This window comes from Nicotiana tabacum, chromosome 4, assembly GCF_000715075.1.
Source record: "Nicotiana tabacum cultivar K326 chromosome 4, ASM71507v2, whole genome shotgun sequence".
NCBI classification, from domain to species: domain Eukaryota; kingdom Viridiplantae; phylum Streptophyta; class Magnoliopsida; order Solanales; family Solanaceae; genus Nicotiana; species Nicotiana tabacum.
The window spans coordinates 110924887-110937325 of NC_134083.1; positions in this window are offsets into that span (position 1 = coordinate 110924887).

The window sequence follows — 12439 nt, forward strand, 5'->3', positions numbered from 1 at the left end:
CATCGTTTCCTAGACATTCTTATTATGTGCTTCTTCCGTGATGTCTTTATTGCCTTAATTTCAGTGTAGCTATTCTTGTTAAACATTTAACTGTTGGGTTGCCTTACTTGAAGTCGATATTTCTTTGAATATTTTATTGTTGAGTTTTGGTGTTAAAGTTGTAAAAGTCGTGATCACATTGAGGCAAAATTATAAATTATTGAAACACCATTCTTGTTGAGTTATTCACGTTCGGTTGTTATTGTTGAGACTCTTGTACATACTGTAGTTGAGCCATGGGCTATTTATTGTGAAAATATTATTATTGTTAACTCATTTTTAAGTCGTGATATTGGGCATTTGAGGTGCGATTTGGGATATGTTGTGATGTTGATACGCATGGGGTGGCATAAGGATATGGGTTGATACGCATGCGGTGAGATAAGGTGGAATTGATACACGTGTCGCTAGTAGGGGGTCTACTTGAAGCCAAGCGGTATGATAAGGTGCGCTAAAACGTGAGTAGCTATTTCGGGAAAAATAATTTTTAAAACTAAATGTAAGGCTCCCGCGGTATTATAAGGAAAGATTGTAATTTTGATTGTGAAATGAGACTACGAGGCAGTACCTCAGTAGTGATTCTTGTTACTATCTTTTATTTACATCACTTATGTTGGTCTGCATCGTTTCCTTGACATTCTTATTATGTGCTTCCTCTATGATGTCTTTATTGCTTTAATTTCAGTGTAGTTATTCTTGTTGTATTTCTTCATTGTATAATTTCTATAGTTTTCATTATTATATTATACTATACCTGGTCAATTTGTTTTGTTTATTCCAGTAGGCATCTTGGCCTGAACTCGTCACTACTATACCGATGTTAGGCTTGATACTTACTAGGTACCATTATGGTGTACTCATGCTACGCTTTTGCACATCTTTTTGTGCAGATTCAGGTAGTTCATACCATCCTAGGCATCCGTGAGTTTAGCTTAGATCGGAGACATCAAGGTATACTCGTGCAGAGCTTGTGACTTGGTCTCACAAGATTTTGGGGTGTTGTTTTCAGTGGTATTATGGATTCCTTTATTTTATGATAGATGTTGGTTTGATTAGAAGTATTATATTATTTCCGTTAATTTTTCATGCATGTTAGGCTTAGAGAGTAGGTGTCATCACGACATCCTATGGAGGACATTTGGGTCGTGACAATTACTTAATGGTTCTTATGTGTTAAATACCTTGCTTGTGATAGTTGGAGACTTTGAATTAATATTATGTTAAAGAATTAAAAAAAATTGTTTCTTATCTCACTATTTTTTGTTGTATTTCATGCCTACTTAAATTTTTCTATATTTTATTTATCGACCCTTAGTAAGTGTCGATGTCGACCCCTCGTCACTACTTCTTCGAGGTTAGACTAGATACTTATTGAGTAAATGTTATTTATGTACTCACGCTACACTTCCACACTAATCGTGCAGGATCTGAGGCAAGTGCATCTGGCGGCCACTAAGGCACGTACCCTCACTACCCGGAGACTTATTGGTGAGCTGCTCACCATGCTCCGTTCTGCAACACCCGGAGTCTCTTCCTTGTTGCATTTATTTTTCTGTCTATCTTACACCAGACAATAGTATGGGATATTTTGTATATTCGACTACTTTACTCGTGTACTTGTGATACCAGGTTTTGGGAGATTCTAGTAGACATTTCATGGTTTTTGATTATTAAATTTACTACTTCAGTCTTTCATTTATTTCATGCTTTACATTATTTCGATCACCTATTAATCATTCCCTTATTAAATAAAATCACTTATTTTAAAAATATTAAAATGAACAATAACCAAATGTGTGGTCGAGTTCGATTTTCGGATGACTCAGGATTGATTTGGAAGAACAATTCTTATTTTAGAAACTTAAGTGAAACAAGTTGATCGGAGTTTGACTTTTGTGTAGACGACTCCGCAGTGGTGTTTTGATGATTCCAATAGCTTCGTATGGTGATATTGGACTTAGGTGTATGTCAGGATTTAGATTTTGAGTTTCGTAGGTTGATTTGATGAATTTGGCGAATGTTGAAAAGTTAACGGTTTGGAAGGTTGAGAGGTTTGACCGGGAGTAGACTTTGTTGATAAAGGGCTCGGATTACGATTCCAGGGGTTGAAATAGCTACGTTATGTCATATGTGACTTGCATGCAAAATTTAATGTCATTCCGGGTTGATTTGAGATGATTCAGCGCGAGTCGTAGAAGTTGAAAGTTCATAAGTTCATTAAGTTCGATTTGAGGTGCGATTCGTAGTTTTGATGTTGTTTGATGTGATTTGAGGCCTCGAGCAGGCTCGCGTTATGCATGTTAGGATGGGGTCCCGAAGGGATTGAGTGAGTTTCGGGGTGGTATCGAACCATTTCTAGGCCATTTTTTGTTATTGGTTTTTGGCTACAGCAGTGTGCATTGCGATCGTGCAGAACTGCATGTGATCGCGAAGAGTAAATGGGGAAAAATGGCTTGTGAATCGCGATCGCAGAAGGCATTTTGTGATCACGTAGAGGAAAATTATGTTTTCGCTGACCCGAACTTGTTCATAACACATTTGGTTATTGTTCATTTTAACATATGAATTAATACTGCGAATCAATTCTACAAGGGAGAATCAAAACATATGAATTAACCACATGGGTCTCATCCTAATATAACCCCACCGCGTCACGTAGCCTAGTTCAAACATATCAAACCATATGAAAACACGAGGATCCCGTCCTTAGTTGTGAATCACAAGTAGTATACATATCATGCCAACTGAAACCTTCCATTTTTTAAAATTCCGCTAAAACAAATCACAACACATAATGAACCCTTTCATCGGTATAGCATCTAAATCGCAAATCGTAACCAACCACCTAGACATCACATCAAAACCTACCGAAATGGGTAAAAAATGTCATTTCTAGTCTCATAGCTCCAAATAATGAATAAAACATAATGATAGACACGGGATACCACTATAGGATCTCCCAACAGGGGTAAACACATAAGTATAGTACAAAATCACGAAACTCACCCATATGTGAAGTATGATAGGAGGTCTGACCTTGATAAACAGAACCGAATCAAAATATAAATAGTGCTCCTCTATAACAAATCGAAACCATATCTGTAACCACACCATCTGGTGTAGCGGCCTCAGCCATACTGTAGAAAGCACATCAACGGGCCGGGCCTGCCCCTCTTGGGCACCCTCCACCCGCCTGACCTACACCCCTAGCTGGCGGTGCAGGGATAATAGCAACTGGAGCATAACTCATAGCCTGAATACCCCGCTCTAACACATCTACACAGAATCTGGGATAATCCATCACCATGTGACTGATATCTCTACACTCAAAGCATCCTCTTCGCGACGTGCCTGTGAAAGCTATCCGGTGCGGGTAATCTGAGACCCATAGGTTTCTGAAACACCATGCAAAACCTAAAGTGCAAAACTGGACTGGGTGACCCACAAAACCTCTACTATGGCATGCCCTGCCTCCATAATAAGGACAAGTAGATCCTCCCGGTCTACGAGACCTCTTAGCCTCCCTGACCTCTCTCTTTTGACCCTGCATGTCCTCTCTTTCCTGACCCTACATACCCTCTAATCGGTGAGCGATCTCTACCACTCACTAAAATGGAACATCCGACTCCAAATCCCGAGCCATGCAAAATCGGCTATTATGATTGAGCTACTCAATGAATCAGCAGACTCGCTCTCTAACTCTAGAAACCAAAGTGGGTGCATGTCTGGACAGATCACTGAATCTAATGGTATACTCTGACACTAGCATAGTGCCCTAGTACAGCTACTCAAATTCCATGCGCCATACATCCCGAATGGTGTAAGGAACAAACTCTCTCAAGAACATCTCTGAAAACTAAGTCCATGAAAGTGAAGCTGCACCAGCCAGGCTACCTAACTCATACGCTCGTCACCACTGATATGCTGCTCCCTTAAGCTAGAATATAGTAAAAGCATCCCCACTCATCTCCACCATACCCATAGTGCGAAGAATACGGTGGCACTTTTCTAGAAAACCATGGGCATTCTCTGAAGCCAACCCATTGAAAATAGGAGGGTGATACTTCTTTAACCTCGCAAGTCTAAGTTACTCCTCCTTCTTTGCCCCTAGCCTGACCTCAGACTGAACTGGAATAACAAGTTGTACCAGCACCACACCCTGAACCTGACCAATGTGAGCCCGCTGCTCTACAGTACTGGTGGTGGGAGTTTGTGCTCCTCCCCAATCTGCGAAGTAGCTGGTGCAACGAAGATCAACCCTACCTGAATCAATGTACCAAACATGCTCAGGAACTGTGATAAAGTCTCCTGGAGTCCGGGGGTGACAAAAGGTGCCTCCATTGCATATCCCCCAACTGGAGCTACTGGCGGCTCCTCAATTCCTGCTCTGACGGGTGCTCTAGTTGTAGCACGTGCTCCTCCTCACCTCTGCCTCTATCTTTGGCCCGACCCCTAGCAACATCAGCTCTTCGGCAGCATCATCAGTAACTGCAGCTCGTGTCCTCACCATCTGTGAGAGAATAGAATGACAAAGGCTAAAATGCGAGATCAATAAACTCGCACGATAGGAATGAAAGAAGTGGAAATTTTCCTAATAGTTCCGTAGCCTCTCGAAGATAAGTACAAACATCTCCGTACTGATTCGCAAGACTCTACTAAACTCGCTTATGACTCGTAGTACCTATGAACATAGAGCTCTAATACCAACTTGTCACGACCCCAATTTCCCTCCAAAAAATATCGTGATGGCACCTAGTCTTAGGGATTAGGTAAGCTTAATACTTACTAAATTAAAGGCAAACTCAACCAACAACTATTAAATATGAAACATAAATTTATCAATACAAGCCAACAATCCAAAAACCAGTAGTACAAGTCATAAACTCTAATGGATTTACTAGAAAATCTCTAAATACAGTTGTTTCGGAATAGGAATAAACAGTACAACGTAAATATTTCAGAAGGTGACTCAGAGGCATGCGAACACGACAACAGGTATACCTTGAGTCTCCACAGCAACGCCTGATCAGCTAGCTAATGATCAACAAACTCTGAGGTACCTGGATCTGCATAAAAATGTGCAGAAGCATAGCATGAGTACACCACATCGGTACCCAATAAGTATCAAGACTAACCTCGGTAGAGTGGTGACGAGGGACAATCAAGACACATACCGGACTTAATAACTTGTACAAGTATGAATGTGAAACTGACATGGAGCAATGTCATTATAAAACTAAACATGGTAGAAGTAACTAAACAATACAAACATTAGGGAACAAGAGACAACAATTAGCAATAGGGAATGAACAGGTAACACGAATTTCAACTGCACTGATAACTCATCTGCTGATACCATTAATACCGCATATCCGCACGGACAACTCACGTGTTAAGGGAGTGACAATATCTCATATTCGCACGGACAACCCACGTGCCAATAGTACAACTGTCACAAATAAGGCAAGTATACGAGAATATATGTAAATGATCAATAAACATCAAGGTTCATCTTCTCAAATTGTTATGGGTGATTAATTACGTGTATGCTTGTGCAAGTGTTCTATCACGTAAGGCGCGTAAGGGTATAACGTAAATCAATCAACTCCAAATAAGGCACGTAAGGGTGAATTTAGCAAATGGAGATTTTATCATGATAAGACAACATCAGTTTTAATGAATATAAGAACCTAAGAGTCTAACACAGTCAAATTTCCAAAATTAAGTCCGAGTACGTACACGTCACCTCGCGTATACGGCTTTCACATTACACAAATTGCACAAATGACTTAAATCCTAAGGGGTATTTCCCCCACACAAAGTTAGGCAAGATACTTACCTCCGTGAAGGTAAAATGGTACTCTAAAATAGCCTTTTCGTGCGAAACAACCTTCAGACGGCTCAAATCTAGCCAAAATCATTTCATAACATCAATAAAACTCATAGGTAACAATTCCAGATAATAAAACTTCTGTTTTTAATTAAAACTAAAAAGTCAACCCGAAAGTCAACCCTGGGTTTGTATCTCGGAACCTAACAAAAATTCACAAAATTAAAACACCCATTCCAATACGAGTCCAACCATACAAAAATTACTAAATTTCGATCACAACTCGACCCTCAAATCCTCAATTTAAGGCCTAGGAAGTTTTTACCATTTCTCTCTAATTTTCAACCCAAATCACTAATTAAATGATAAAATCAATAATATATTCATGTATATTAACCAAAACCGAGTTAGAATCACTTACCCCAATTCATGTGGAGAAACATTTCCTCAATCCGAGCTCCATAGCTAAACATATGCTAAAATAACAGAAACCTTAGAAATAGAGTACTTAAAGGTCTGTTCCAGGGGTACCCTTCGCGATCGCGGTCAAAACCTACGATCGCAATTACAAAAAATTTTCATGATAGTTGTACTCTATGCGATCGCGGCCATTTCCCCCCTCAATCATGATGAATAAACTTCTATTAACTCTCCCCAAACACTTCCAGATATACTGTAGTGTATCAGCCATAACTTTTTGTACAAAACTCTAAATGCTAAACGGTTTGATTTTCTAAAAACCACATACAAAGGGCTACAACTTTGTTTTTGAATCATCTCCAAATTTCTTATAGATTGCATGATATAATCTTCCAAAGTTGGGTCAGTGACATTAGAATTTTCCTCTACACGATCGCGAAAATACTTCTACGATCGCGATTCACATGCTCATTTTCCCCATTTTACTCTTCGCGGTCGCAATTCTACACAATCGCAATGCACACTGCTGTAGCCAAAAACCAGCAACTAAAAATGACCTAGAAATGGTCCGAAACCACCCCGAAACTCACGCGAGCCCTCGGGACCCCGTCCTAACATACCAACAAGTCGCATAACATAACACTGACCTACTCGAGGCCTCAAATCATATCAAACAACATCAAAACTTTTAACTTATATGACTCGCACCGAATCATATCAATTCAACTCGGAATAAAGTCAAATTTTGCATGAAAGTCCCAAATGACATAACAGAATTATTGCAACTCCCGGAATCGCAATCCGAACCCGATATCAACAAATTCAACTCTGGTCAAACCTCTCAACCTTCCAAACCTTAAACTTTTCAATTTTCGCCAAAATGCATCAAATCAACCTACGAATCTCCAAATCTAAATTTGAACATACGCCCGAGTCCAAAATTACCATACGAAGCTATTGTATTCATTAAAACACCATTCCGGAGTTGTCTACACAAAAGTCAAACTCTTGTCAACTCTTTTCACTTAAGCTTCTAAAACAAGAAGTGTTATTCCAAATCAATCATGAATCATCCAAAAACCAAACTCGACCACTAATATATGATACGAAGCTGCTCGAGACCTTAAACCATCAAACGGAACGCTAATTCTCAAAATGACCGGTCGGGTCGTTACATTATTAGATTGTGAACTCAAACTTTATACTTATGAGAACCGATGATTTAATCTTCCGTGTATAAGCTAAACTCTATACACTAAATTATCTACTATATAAGCAATTGACAAAGACTAATATATGATGTATTTAAAACTTTATTAAAATTGAATAAAAAATTATTCCATAATAAATACAATATCCAAACAAACCCATAGTTAATAGTATATATCCCAACAATCTCCCACTTAGTCTTTTAACCATGACAATTGTTAGAATATACTATATCTAAACACATGGTTAATAGTATATTCGCCATTATCTAAACACTTGGTTAATAGTATATGCCCCAGCAATCTCCCACTTAGACTCATAACTATGCATCTACAACTTTCCCAGACATTCTTTTTACACTACTATTAAAAGTTTCCACCAAATAAGGTTTTGTTAAAGAATCGTGCCATGTTGTTTTCTGATGCAATCTTTGTCCAGTAGTGCTTTGTCGTAACTATCTAGTTTGGTGTTGAACTATTCAGGGATCCTGTTACCGAAACCATCCCAAGAATGTATATACCGAATTATGATTTTTCCTTCGACTATGACGAAGTACTACTAATATTATCTTCATTACCTTACGGTATTAAAATATTAATGACTACTTACTATAGGGTTCACTCAATTTTATGAGATTTACTGAGAAAAAAATGATGAAATAACTGAACTTTTATACACTCCCCAAGGACTGGTAGTACAAATTATGAGCCTCTAAGATTTAGAGTATACAAAGCTGGTATGAAATAAATACATTATTTGTTTGAGATATACATGAACAGATTAATAATTCTAAAGCTACCAAGAACAAAAGGCAGTTGTGACCAAATCGTAGGTACATCTTCAATGCCAGCTCTCGTCATACACAGCAACATCAGCATCCAAAATCTGTACGCAAGGTGCAAAAGTGTAGTATGAGTACAACCGACCCCATATACTCAATAAGTAATAAACCTAATCTTAGGTTGAAAGTAGCGATGAGCTTAGACATATGTCAGAATCCAACACCAACAGTCAGGAAAAAGCTCAGAACAATATAAATAAAACAATACAAGTAATAACTCAAGATATGATACTCCACTCATTCACAATTCCGGAAAATAGGTATGAATTTTTCAAATATAATAGTAAAATCTAAATCTTTTACCGAAATCATCAAAATATGAGTGAATTTGAAAACTGTGATTTTTCCCAAAAACATTCTTCCACAATAAGAAATATCATTATCAGATGACATGAGGAAAAATACTTCTCTATTCCTACATGTCAGGTATGCATGTTAGATGCAATACATCACAGTGATGAACTCATGTACTGACACTCTTAGAGTACTCAATTTCACTGTCTCGCACTCTCACACATCACGCTCAATACTCAGCATATTCAATCACTTAGCACTGTACATGGCAAATCCAGCCCAGGGCAAACCCAACCCAAACATAAATAAATCCTCACACTCAGTCACTCAGTACTGTATAGGGCAAATCCAGCCCAGGGTAGATCCATCCCAAACATAAATAAATCCTCACACTCGATCACTCAGTACTGTATCGGGCAAATCCAGCCCAAACATAAATAAATTCTCACACTCAGTCACTCAGTATTGTATAGGGGAAATGTAGCCCATAGAAGATCCAGCCCAAATGTAAATAATAATTGTGCTCGCAGTCGGTGTACAGACTCCGGAGGGGCAGATCTAGCCCAAGCGCTATCATAAGCCTAATCCGTGCATGAATCAATAAAACATGATGCAGCGTGCAGCCCAATCCCATAAATACCCTTACAATCAGGCCCTCGGCCTCACTCGATCATCAATCTCTCCAGTCTCTCGGGCTCACAATGCCATGAAATCAGCCCAAAATAATTATATGATGTATCAATAAATAGCAACAGAGAATGAGATATGATATACTATGAATGAGTATGAAATTACCATTTAAACATATAACTCTAAGCAAAAATGACCTCAGTGGGTCCTAATAACACCAGCATATGCCTAAGCATGATATCTAACATGAGTCACATCTCAATTTCGCTAACACATGGAAAATACATGGAAAAATAACATGTTATTTGATTATACAGCTCCATAGAATCGATTGAAGTAACAATCTCTACGGTATACGCCCACACGCCCATCACCTAGCATGTGCGTCACCTGACCAATCACATAACACGTATAATCAGGGGTTCATACCCCCCAGCACCAAGTTTAGAAGTGTTACTTATCTCAAACAAGTCGAATCAAATTCCGAGCAAGCTAAACAATACTCCAGAAATTCCGTTACACGCAGATCAACCTTCGATGCCTACCTACCTCCTCAATTCAAAGCCAAACGATCCGAAACTAGTCAAACAACGTGCATATTAATCAAAATGTAGTCCAATGCTTACAATTTAACAAAAAATTTCCAACTCCGCTCGGAAAGTCAACCAAAAGTCAACGTGGGGCCTACTTGTCGAAACCAAACAAAACTCACAACATCTGACAACCCATTAAATTATGAGTCCAACCATACTAAATTTACTCAAATCCGACTCTGAATCAATGTTAAAAACTCAAAGATTAAGTTTATGAAATTATAGACAATTCCTCCAATTTTTCTTGAAAAATCAATAATCATACGCCGAAAATGGAGATTTATTCATGGAATATAATCAAAATGGAGTTAAGAATTCTTACCCCAATTCATGTCGGGAAATATTTCTCCCACGTTGTCCAATCCGAGCTCCAAACTTCCAAAATGCGATAAAATATTTCTCCCAAGTCTTCTCTTGTATATGTAGATCTGACCGGTAGGAAATGAGCTGATTTCATGAGCCTATTGACTATCACCCATATAGAGTTGAACTTACGATGAGAACGAGGTAAACCCGTGACAAAGTCAATGTTTATCGCCTCCCATTTCCACGTCGGGAGCTCTATAGTCTGCATTAGCCCTCTGGACTTCTGGTGCTCTACCTTCACCTGCTGGCAACTAGGACACTGAGCGACAAACTCAGCAATGTTCTTCTTCAGATCGTTCCACCAGTACACATCCTTAATGTCATGGAATATCTTCGTCGACCCAGGATGAATGGAGTACCATGAATAATATGCCTCTGACATAATTCTGTCTCGTAGCCCTACTACATCTCGAACACAAAGACGACCCCTATATCTTAGAACCCCATCTCCCATGAGCTCTAACAACGACTTCTTCTGCTGCGGAACTCGCTCTCTCAACTAGACCAACTCTAGGTCCTCATACTGCCTCTCCTTTACTTCAGCTATGAGAAATGGTTTTGCAGTATTTTGGAGTACAACTCCACCATTTCTAGAGTCTACTAACCGAACCCCCAAACAAGCCAATTGATGAATCTCTCTAGTTAATTGTCTTTTCTCGGCCTCTACATGTGCTAATCTACCCATAGATCGGCAACTTAAGGCATCTGCTACCACATTTGCTTTGCCTAAATGGTAGAGAATGTTAACATCGTAATCTTTCAATAACTCAAGCCATCGCCTCTATCGCAAATTCAACTCTTTTCTTGAATATGTATTGCAAGCTTTTATGATCTGTAAATACATCAACATGAATGCCATATAAATAATGCTGCCATATCTTAAGTGAATGGACAACTGCGGCTAACTCGAGGTCGTGGGTCAGATAATTCCGCTCGTGCTTCCTTAACTGCCTTGAAGCATACGCAATTACCTTCCGATGTTCTATTATGACACATCCTAACCCGATATTTGAGGCATCACAATACATGGCATAACCATTTGGACCCTCTAGAAGTGTTAGAACTGGCGCTGAGGTCAACCCGTTCTTAAGCTCTTGGAAACTCTGCTCGCAAGCTTCTGTCCACTGAAACTTAGTTGCTTTCTGCATCAACTTCGTCAATGGTGCGAAAAGGGAAGAAAAACCCTCTACGAACCTCTGGTAGTATCCTGCTAAGCCTAGAAAGCTATGAACCTTTGTCGGAGTGGTAGGTCTAGGCCAGGATTTCACAGCCTCAATCTTTTGAGTGTGTACCTTTATACCTCCATCGGTTACAATGTGCCCCAAGAATGCTACAGATTTCAACCATAACTCATATTTAGAATACTTAGCATATAATTTACTATCATGGGGGGTTTATAGTACCGCTCGCAGGTGGTCCGCATGCTCATCCTCTGAAAGTGAATAAACTAGAATATCATCAATAAATACTATCACGAACAGATCTAAAAATGGCCAGAATAGGCTATTCATCAAGTCCATGAATACGGCAGGTGCATTCGTCAACCCGAAGGACATGACAAGGAACTCGAAGTGGCCATATCGGGTCCTAAAGGCTGTCTTGGGGATATCTTTCTCCCGAACACTGACCTGGTGGTACCCCGACCTCAAATCTATCTTTGAAAAGCATCTAGCCCCCTGCAATTGATCAAACAAGTCATCGATCCCAGCGAGCCGTCTTTCTTCCGCACAAACAGTACCGATGCACCCCAAGGTGAGGTACTAGGCCTGATGAAACCTTTCTCCAGCAAATCTTTTAACTTCTCCTTCAACTCCTTCAATTCGGCAGGTGCCATTTTATACGGAGGGATGGATATTGGTTGAGTTCCTGGAAGCAAATCGATGCCAAAATCAATCTCTCGCTCTGGAGGAATACGTGGAAGTTCATCTGGAAATACATATGCGTACTCTTTGATTACTAGAATAGATTTAAGTGTAGGTATCTCAGCATCTGCATCTCTAACTCACACAATATGTTAAATGCAACCTTTTGCGATCATTTTCCTTGCCTTCAGATAGGAAATAAATCTACCTCTAGGTGTCGCTGTATTACCTACCCATTCAAGGACTGGCTCACTCGGAAAATGAAATCTGGTTGTCTTTGCTCGACAATCAACTATAGCATAGCAAGCTACCAACCAGTCCATGCCCATGATAGCATCAAAATCCAACATCTCTA